The following is a 10,976-nucleotide window of genomic DNA, read 5'->3' as shown; positions in this document are numbered from 1 at the left end:
AAACTAGCGTCCTCCCGTCACCCTCGGCTCACTATACCGCGAGATGTAGCTATCTAGAGGCAGAACCTATCTAGAGGCAGAACCAGCTGTACCCGCCCTGTCCGATCCGCCAGTCAGCGCTGTCGGATCGGAGCGTGGAGGGGGGAATCCAGCCCCTCCCCTGTCACGGCAGAGAGCCGTGACAGGATGGAGAGGTGAGCGAACGGCGGTATGTGTTCGCTCACCTCCCGATCTACTGAGCCGACCTGTGACAGTCTCATTGTCACAGGTCGGCTAGAACTATGAGGTGAGTAAAAAGCACTCACCTCATAGTTCTCCTTTTAATAGTCCACTGGCATTAGCTTTTTGCCCCAAGTAACAATATAATAGGTTGTTAAAATAAAGAGCTCGAGTTTCAGAAATCATTTGCAGTCCTGTTACACTTTGTAGCAATAGTCTATTCATATGAGCTTTAACCTTGGGCAACATTAAACATGTTACATCAATGTTTGTGGGCCATATTAAAAGCAAATATATTCATTCATCATAATTGTTTTACTGTTTTCTTTGTCATCATTAGTAGCCCTAAATTCAATGGTCTTTTTAAATATGGGCATTTATAAAAAAAAAATCTATATTGCCCTAACGTGCCCTTATTTATACATGTACTACATTCTTCTTGCATATTGCATCTGTATTTATTCACTGTCGTATCAGAGACATACTATAGTGTTCAGGATCTTTTTCATTGACATGAATTAAAGTTCATAATTCTATGGAAACATTAAACAGGGTAATGTTGAACCTTAAGCAGACATTAAAACAAGCAATTAATGCAGTTAGGTGTTTGCTGTTACTATGCCTCCTGTAATCCCTGTATCAGTAGCATTTTGAGTGCAAGAGGGAAGGCCAGAGCTAGAAAGTAGTCAGGCTCTGTTGCAGCGCTCACAGTAAACACTCTGCTAGGAGGAGTGAGTGGAGGGATGACATCATTAGTGTTTTGCTGCTCCTACATTGTTCAATCTACAGTCAATGGGAGAAATCTTGACTTGTGATGACCATGGACTTGGTACACACACAGACACACAAAGGAGTCAGTTGCAGAGGGGCACATTCCCCGGCCAGCAGATATACAAAACAAAGGGGTGGGGAATGCCCCAGCGACAACTGCTGCCACTGACTGGGCCAGAGGGGTTTGTGGCTGTCACAGTTTTAAGTGGTCTTGGATGAGCTCATGGGAACTGGCTCATCTCTAGGCTTGACCTAGCTGGTCTGCTGTTGAAGTGGAGTTTGAAACTCTGTCAGTGTGTCTGGAACACAAGAATTAACACAAACATTTCCCAGCACACTTATCAGCCAGCCTGCAAAAACAGAGGTTTTAGTTGTACAACTTTTGCAAAATACGTGGAAGCAACGCTGCCTTTTATTTTGGAGAAAAGCCTCCATCTTGGAGCATATATAAAAAGATAAAATAAGTACAGGTAGACACTTCTTGTGAAGGTACACCTGGAGGTAGCCTATTCCTCCTGAAAGGCATAGAGACACGCCAGAAGCCCAAGCACATTACAGTTACAGCTGAAGCCCGCCCACACCAAATCCAACAAATGGCAACCGTACAAATCAATTTATAACTAGCTTTTAAAGTAAGGTGCACAAGGAAAGGCTTTACACAATACAAACACAAACATTTCCCAGCACACTTACCAGCCAGCCTGCAAAAAAACCCCCTCAAAAAACAAATGACACTGTCTAACTATTAGGGTTAGAAAGAGAGGTTTTCTGGGATCCTTTCTTTTTAGCCTTTCCTGCCCTTCCTTTTCCCTGCCTGCTCTTATGCCTCTTCCTCAGCTTTCTCACTCTGCACACTGTTCTCGCTGACTCATTCCCTTCTCTATCCCTTTTTCAGGTTCTAGGCCTTATGGGACCTGTTCACTTTTTTCCTTGTCCTTTGACCATATTATCCCTAACCCTGTAGTAGTACTTCTGGTACTCTTATATTATGGTAGTTAGAATTTTATATTTCAGCGTATTATATTCCTTGGCTGCATTATTCTGATTATGGTCTAAGTGTATCACTTGATGAGCATATTTTGGAATGCTGTGGTGCCTTATGTGGTGTTTATTCACTGTACGAGCTTTGTTATGTATGACTGTGTTGAATAAAGTACTTACATTTTTTTTTTTTTAAACAGAGGTTTTAGTTTTACAACTTTTGCTAAATATCTGGAAGCCACGCTGCCTAGTCAAGGCCCCTCTGCGTAGTGTGGTGCTGACTGTAACCTGTGAGAGTTTTCTGTTGGATTTGGTGTGGGGACACACTGGGGACTTCAGCTGTCATTGTGATGTGCTGGGCTTCTGGTGTGTCCCTATGCCTTTAAGGAGGAATGGGCTACCTCCAGGCATACATGCACTGATTTTCTCTTTTGCTGTATATGCTCCAAGATGGAGGCTCTCATAGATTAGTGTTAGGACCACAATACATAGAGAAGCCTTGACAAGGCAAGGTGACCTCTGTTTTTAACCTAAATAGTTAAAGCAGGGTCATTTGTTTTCGTTTTCCCAAGTAATCTTCCAGGACAGCATCTGAGAGATAGTCTCCTCCCACCTGAAACAGGAAACACATCATACACACCAAATAAAAGGGCGCTTAGTACTAGCATGCCTCAGTTATTTGTGTTTCCTCGGCCTAGACAGGAGCATCGGGATCTTTTGTTATTTTCTGTATAGGCCTGCGTGCTAGTTGCAGGGGCCTACTACGCAAGGTATCCCCTTCTTGGCCATCGGTCTTGGGGATACTGGAGCAGCTTCCCAGGGCAGCCCCCATCCTGTCCTGCCCTTTGGGGCAAAATTGGCCCTGAGGTTCCCCTCTTTTAAGAGCGGCAACCATCCTCCAGCTGTACCGGTTCCAGCGGAGCTTTTCCGCAGCCTGCCGTGGAATGGCTGCCCTCATCATGGTTTCCTGTTTGCGTCAGGGGGAAGGTCCCAGAAACCTTTTTTGTATACTGGCTGGTAAATATGCTGGGAAATTTTTGTTTTTGAAACACAAGAATGGTTGCACAGATTTACAAATCTTTTGACAGTTCCCATATATGCATTTCAGTGTGTATTTTGGTGCTAGCCTGGAGATCAGTATATGTTAACTTAATCACTAAAATCTCATGTAAGCTTTAAAATGACTCTGCCACCACAAACAAAAAAAGTAACCTGTAGGGGTAGCGATTTAGGATGTTTTAACATGGTAAAGTACCTTCAAAAGTAATTTTCAATATGTTGAAATCAGATAGTGATCCACGTATTATTTCTTCTCTTCAGAGAAGCCTACCGCTTCTCAACATAACTGGCTTTTACTTCCTCCAATAACTCAATCCAAACAATTATTACCTTTTGTATCACTTGCCCCTCCTAGGCTCCTTCTAGATTTTAAGCAGGGCCGGATTTACTCCCCCTGCAGCCCCAAGGCCAGAATCCACAATACGCCCCCTCTGTAAATTGTATTGTAACTGTGCTTTCTCCACTATTTTGTAAAGCGCTGAGCAAATTGTTGGCGCTATATAAATCCTGTATAATAATAATAATAATTTTAACAACGCTTTGTTCTAGTCTTCCAGTTGTGCTCCTACCCTGTCACCTTACCACATGGTCATTTCAACATACATTACATAAGTATGATCCACTGTTGTCACCATTGAGGAACCCACCCTGAGAAATACCATGCAGCCATAGCTGAAGTACATGTATGCAGACAAAACGTGGCTGCAAAGTGGCCGCAGAAGAACAGAGATGGAACAAAGGATCAAAAAAGGTGAAAACAAGTATTAAATGACAATTATCTATGTCATCCAGTTAGGGTTTATGCCTACCTAAATATGGCCCTGACCATATTGTTTTTCATGAATTGTAATTCAGGAACAAATTGGCAAAGGCACAAGAGAAAGAAAGCTTTTCAATAGCAACAAAAGGCTTGCATGGTAACCAACAGAAAAACTATATTGGCTTTTAGTAGATGAGTGTGCAGGTATATCTTGGATATCCTTCTGAAGCTGCAGTAATCACAAGAATGAGAATGCAGAATGATGTAAGTGTCTAAATATTTGTTATGATATCTGACTTGTGGAAAAAATTATCTGGACAGTGACAGAGTTACACTGTGATTAGGATACTGAAAGGGATACGGGTTACTGTATGGGTTAGAGGGATACTGTAGGTGGCTGAGGGGTGGTAGATTGGAATTAAGGCCACTGCAAAAGTGTGAGGGGGCTCTGTAAAGAGATGTGGGGTACTGATGTTTGCTGGGGACTGAAAATGGGGCTAAGGGGTACTGCAGGTGGCAGTGGAGCAGTGCAAGGGGTGGAGGGCACTGTGGGTGGCTGGAGCACAGCAATTGGCTGGGTCCTGTGGATTTGGCAGAAGGGGGGTGCAGGTGCTTCTGGATCAGTGGCACTAATGGTGTCTCCTGCTTTTACCCCAAGCTAACGCTCCTCTTCTTTTTGTTTGACTCTTGGCCTGTTTTGTTGTTGCCATTGGAAATGTTCTTTGATACTTTGGTTTACTACAGACCTCCATGCTAACAGGAGGTTTGCATGAAGCTGCACTGCTGGGCAATAGATGAGGCATTGATTTCCAATGCCCCTTATGTTGCCTGCTAGAATAGTATTCAGTGCTGGAAGGCAGAGCGTTCCAGCACCAGGCACCTGATGCCATTCTGCAAAGGATAGCCCTGCAGGGTCCAGGACACCTAGTAACCATACTCTACGTCACCCCCAGCAGTATAGGTGCCCCAGGCTACAGCCTGTGTGACCTAGGGATATATCAGACCCTAGTGGAAACCACAAGCAGTCATTCTGATATATACACTGAGTGGCTTAAAAAGCCATCAGGCAGCTGGTTCTACAACCATCAAATCTCACAGAACTGGACAGTGCTATTGGACTGCATGGTGTCAGATTCCTCGCATCACCTTTCAACATCTCGTGGAGTCAATGCCCAGAAGAATCGCCGCAGTATTGAAGGCAAAAGGTGGCCCAACGAAGTACTGATGGGGTGGTCATAATAATCTGGCCACTCAGTGTATATTGTGCAGGCATTGTCCAGGGCAATGGTGTGTACCTGATGCTGAAGAGGCTGAAATAGTATGAAGGAGATACAAAAAAAATTAAAACAAATGCACACAGTATTTTATGGAGAAAAAAAAACATGGAAACAGCAAAAATAAATGTTGTTCATTTAAGGTTTTGTTTTTTTTAGGCGAAGAGGATTGAGTCAGCAGCTGCAGTTATGCAGACGCTGTATCTGTATATGGCAGGGGGAAAAAGCTATGTTTTTTGGATGAGGCTTGTGGTTTATCATTCTATGCACCAGTCCTCCCCTGTGATCATAAGCTATTGGTAAGAACAATGAACAAGACTGCTGTTATAAATGGCAGAAATTAGGTTACTCTTGGACTTGATAAAGTGTGAAGATTGGCAAACCAAAAGTGTCTTGGAGGCTGCTCTTGCAGATTGAGAAAAGCCAACTGATGTGATTTAAAGTGGAACTCCAATTACAGTTTTTTATTTTTAGTTTTCCCCTCCAATGTTAAAAAAAAAAAAAAAAATCCAAGTTCAACTTGCCCTCTCCACTCTTCAGCGCTCTCCCCAGCACCAGCACCTCTATTTGGGCAAAACACCAGTGATGTCATTCTGCCCATTTCCTGGCACTGCTCAGTCCAGGAGGAATGGCTGCCGCAGCCACTGCCGTAGTAAGAAGAGAAAACTGACATAATGTCACCAGACCAGCTGGAAGGAAAAAGATATGCATAATTTTTTTTAAACCAAAAAATACTGGGGGGGCTTCAATGTATGGTGGAAGATGATGGGTAAATACTAGGAGTTCCACTTTAAGAATGTTGAAGGGTATTGAGTATTTGTTATGAAAATCTAGTCAAGCTTTTTAGGAAATTTACAAAGAGCAGGTACTGCTAAATGTATTTATCTGTTCACAATATGACTAAAACCAACACAAGCTTGGCTGGAATTACCAGAGAAGAAGTGTAAAAGTTTGAATGAAAGAGTATATGAATAGGTGCTATAATAAATAACCCAAATATGGTAAAGGAAAGCTACACATTATATCCACTTGATAAAAGTTATCAGCAATGAGTATACTTGAGATAGATTGTAAGCTCTCGTGGGCAGGGCCCTCCTTGCCATCTTGTTCTGATTTGTATTATAACTGTAATGTCTTCCTTATGTTGTAAAGCGCTGCACAAACTGTTGACACTATAAATCCTGTATAATTATAATAATCTGGGCAAATAAGGGTGCGGCAAATGTATGTCTCAATAAAGGCTTTGCACAAATAGCAGTTCACTTTATTTATAAACAGCCACTTTATTGGCTAAAGATATTATTGATTAATTAATTATTTTTCCATATGGAACAATAGTAATCTGCTGGCCAGCTGAATAATTTGCACAATGACTGTCTCGATTTGTATATATCAGTAAAGTCTTTTCACAAATGGCAATTCACATATAAATAGCCCCTTGATTGAGTATAGTCAGACATAAATTATTTTTCTGTATCGATGAAACAACAGAAATCTGCTAGCCATATCTGCACACATATATAGCTCTCAGTGTATCATGAGGTATAAAATCTAAAAGTGTCTATGTCCATAAATATGCAACATTAGCTGAAGTAATATGAAGGTAAATAGTACACTATGAATCATAGTCCATCTGAAAAGTAGTAGAATTGCAGTGTTCATTGCCCCTTGCATCGCCTTATTAAATACAAATGAATTCTATAGCTCATATCATCAGATGAATGTAGAGTAAAAGTTTGCATGAATCATATGTAAATATGCATGTATTTGTTGCTGCCATAGATGGATTTATACAGTTCCTATTGCAGACAAATGAAAAAAATGGCTTGCTTAGGTTGTATGTGACGGCTGAGCACAAACAAGTGTTTGAATGCAGTACAGTTCATAAAAAGGAAAGGTACACACACTCCATGTATGGAAAATTACAACTTTGTCTATGTACGTTTTGGGCACTGGAATAATCCAATACATGCTGCTTAACTACATGCAGTATTTATAGCGGGAGTGATGTTATCCTAATATTCGGTGATACACTTTGTTTTATCTTTTGTTTGTTCTCACCCATCACATACTACCCAAGCAAGCCATTTTTCCCATTTAAAATAAAAAGCGCTAAAGGTATTAAATAATTGTGTATAAAAAGTGGAAGATAGGTTTTCAGGCGGGTCGGCCTGAAGCCTATTATTAATGTATATGAAATGTGATTAATAAACCAATACAAAATTGCTGTGATAAAGATAAAACTCGTTCTCCACGAGTCCCGGCAGACGAACACTTGGCTTTCTCCCCTATATTGCTGGCTATGTCTCAGGGATGAGGCAGATGGACGGAGACGTAGTCAGCAACGGCTCGTCCTGCACGCTCCCGCCCGTGAGACGCTCCCTGCACAGTCCTGCACTTTACCAACACCGCGTCTAAAAGGATCGATCTCCTCATCCCTGAGACATAGCCAGCAATATAGGGGAGAAAGCCAAGTGTTCGTCTGCCGGGACTCGTGGAGAAAACGTTTGCTCTCAAGTCCAACTACGCTATTACTCACTAAGAGCTCTTTTGATCAGCTTCTATTTGGTGAGTACCCACCCGAGAGGGGCAGTTCGGACCACCTTAAATACACTGATACCTTTTGTTTATACACGGGGTTCACCGTTCACCGAATTTTTTTCCATAAGGAACACTTTTTGATGTTTCACAGGATTTTTATATGACTTTATTGGACAATTTGATTGGTTTTTATGTTTTATTTTTATCTTTATCACAGCAATTTTGTATTGGTTTATTAATCACATTTCATATACATTAATAGGCTTCAGGCCGACCCGCCTGAAAACCTATCTTCCACTTTTTATACACAATTATTTAATACCTTTAGCGCTTTTTATTTTGATTGATTACCGTAGGGATTTCTATAATCCCCTTTTTAGAGCTGCTTTGGGTTTATTAGATTTGTTCACTATTTTTAATTATTTAATTAATCACTTATTTATTCCTTCTATACTACCATTTTTTATTATTTAAGTATTCACTTAATTTTCTTACTACCTCTCTCCAGAAGCGCAGATTATCTATTTACATTTTTTCCATTTGACTGCAATAGGAACTGTTATAAAACAAACAATAGCCGAAACACACACGCAGATCCTTATATGTGATTCATGCAGGCTTTTACACCGCATTCATCTGATTACATGGCATATGGGTTAAGTTGTATTTATAAGGAGACACACGTGGCACTCAACTCTGCAATTATAACAAACTATTTCTCAGATGAACTATGATTCATAGTGTACTGCTTACCTGCAGGAGTGATGCATAGATAATATCAAATATTATGGACATAGACACCTTTAGGGGGTTATTCACTAAAGACCTGAAGGATCTAGCTGTAGCTTTGGCTAATTCTTTGGTTCACTTCGGTCGCCGAAGCAGACCGTTCTCTCTGTTTGATTTTTCACAATTGCAGGGAGCAGACCATTCTGCCTGCAATTGTAAACAAATTTAAAAAAAAACTGAGTGGGGTTCCCCCCAAAAGTCATATCAGGCCCTTTAGGTCTGGTAGGAATTTTAAGTGGGAACCCCACTGCCAAAAAATGGGTAAACAAAAGTTGGGTCCCCCCTAAAATACCCAACCAGATGCTTAATCAGAGCGCAGGCCTGGCAGGGCAGGAAAGGAGGGGACGAGTGAACGTCCCCGCGCCATACCAGGCAGGGCCAGATTTCTCACAAGGCCAACCAAGGCCCGGCCTTGGGGCAGCAGGGAGTAGAGGGGCAGCAGGGGTGTGGAACTCCTATATCCCAATGCCCAGGACATGCAGTTCTGGGCGCCAGGGGGGTAGTTGTTTTCTACATTTAGCCCTGCTTTGGGCTGCAGCGGGGAAGCCGCCGCTTGTTTTGTACAAGTGATCTTGGCAATGTCGACGAGATCACTTGTATGTAGCCTGCAGGTATGCCATTCTCCATGGTGGTGGATTTGGCAGGTAGGGGGGCACATTGAGGAACCCGGCCCTGGGGTAGCAGAGGGAGTAAATCCTGCCCTGATACCAGGCCACATGCCCTCGGCATTGGAAGGGTGCTTTTACCCCTGCTCATTCACTAAAGAGTTAAAGAAAAATGTAAATAAATACACCACACTTCTAGAAAAAAATCCTTTAATTGAAAAGGAAAACAAAACTAAATTTTTTGACTATTCTTTTAATTAAAAAAAAAAACAATTCCAAAAAATCCAGGGTAAATCACGTAATGCAGCAATGTCCACGCCACCTCGTAGAAATACAAAAAAAAACCCCACTCCCGCTGACCAGCCCACATGCGACAGAATCCAGCCGCAAATTAACAATTTGACAGTTGCCTGATGAATGTGAACAGATAGGCGGAGCTAGTGGTGACATCACTGCAGGCTCCACCAGGTCATATGAGGACAGTAGCCTGTCATTGTATGACAACAATTGGGCGGAGCCAGTTGTGACGTCACGGCCACCTCCGGCCATTTCAAATGAATGTGAACTACTATTTGTACAAATACTTGATTGATATAGATACATTTACATGTATTGCTTCCATGAGCAAGAAATAATTTGGACATATTGTTCAATTTAATTGCATTATGAGATATATATTTATAGAAGAGGTGGTCTCAAAAATGTTGTTTTTTTTTTATATACATCCTTGTGGTTTTCTTCTATAACTCTTTCTTATATGTATAAATGTTACTAATAATGGTTAAAAAATTTTTTATTTTTGTTGCACCCTTATTTGTCCTTTTATTAGTTATTTTCATTACTGGTAAAATGTGTAAAAACCTCCCTTTTTTTCCTAATACCCTCTAAATCACATCACCACATAATCGGACCTTGAAATATTAACTGTTTGGTGACCCAGAATGTGGACAATGATGGGCTATTCCGCCAAAGGAATTATTTTGACCATCAACTTCTCTAGCCATGTTATTACCATGCCAGTCCTCCAAGTTTCACTTCCTTAATCCACTGGTATGTGGACGCCGCAGCTGAAGCGGATCCCTACAATTGTGCCGGGATCCGCCCAGCTGCATGACTGACAGCTGGCTCTGCCTATCTAAAGGCAGAGCCAGCTGTACCCGCCCCCTCCCCGTTCGTTCCGCCAGTCAGTCAGGGGAATCCAGCCCCTCCCCCTGTCACGGCAGAGAGCCGTGACAGGATCGAGAGGTGAACGAATGCCGGTATGTGTTCGCTCACCTCCCGATCTACTGAGCCGACCTGTGACAGTCTCATTGTCACAGGTCGGCTAGAACTATGAGGTGAGTGGAAAGCACTCACCTCATAGTTCTCCTTTAAGTACTCAATACTGCAATAGCATAGAAACAGAAAACTGAGAATGAACTGCTCAAAATGTAGAGGGACCCAGGGAACCTTTTTACCTGTAAAGTACCATTTAGAGAATTGGAAGGGAGACACAACCTCATTCACCGAGGGAAGTGAGTGTGTGTATCAAAAAAAAAGGACCAGGTTTTAAAAAAATGTAGGTGTTAGTAAGTCTAGATTTTTGGAGGCTTCCAATTGTTCCAAAAACATTAGATTATATAAGAGCTGTGACACGTCAACACACCTAGGTGCTCAATTTGAAGTAATTGGAGGGCAGAACTAGGGGAAGAAGGGAGAAGTGTAAGAGAGCAAGAGACAGGGAAACGGTGCACATAATGTTTGTGAGGGTTTGCAATAGGGTTGCACAGATACCAAGTATAGTACTCGGTACAAGTACGAGTACATGTACCGATACTTTTGAGCTCCAAGACTAGACTAGAAAAAAATTAAAAAATTAGGAGGCAGCTGTCATTTGTAAGGAGCACATGGAGCTCCTGGGATTTGTACATCTCTGTTTTAATGTACGATTTTGTTTTTATAAATATAAATAAAGGGATGCACAGATACCAGTTTTGC

Source organism: Nanorana parkeri, unplaced genomic scaffold (genome assembly GCF_000935625.1).
Source record: "Nanorana parkeri isolate BGI_ZX_2015 unplaced genomic scaffold, ASM93562v1 scaffold648, whole genome shotgun sequence".
Classification (NCBI taxonomy): Eukaryota; Metazoa; Chordata; class Amphibia; order Anura; family Dicroglossidae; genus Nanorana; species Nanorana parkeri.
The sequence above is the reverse complement of the archived record's forward strand: the minus strand, read 5'-3'. Positions refer to the sequence as shown.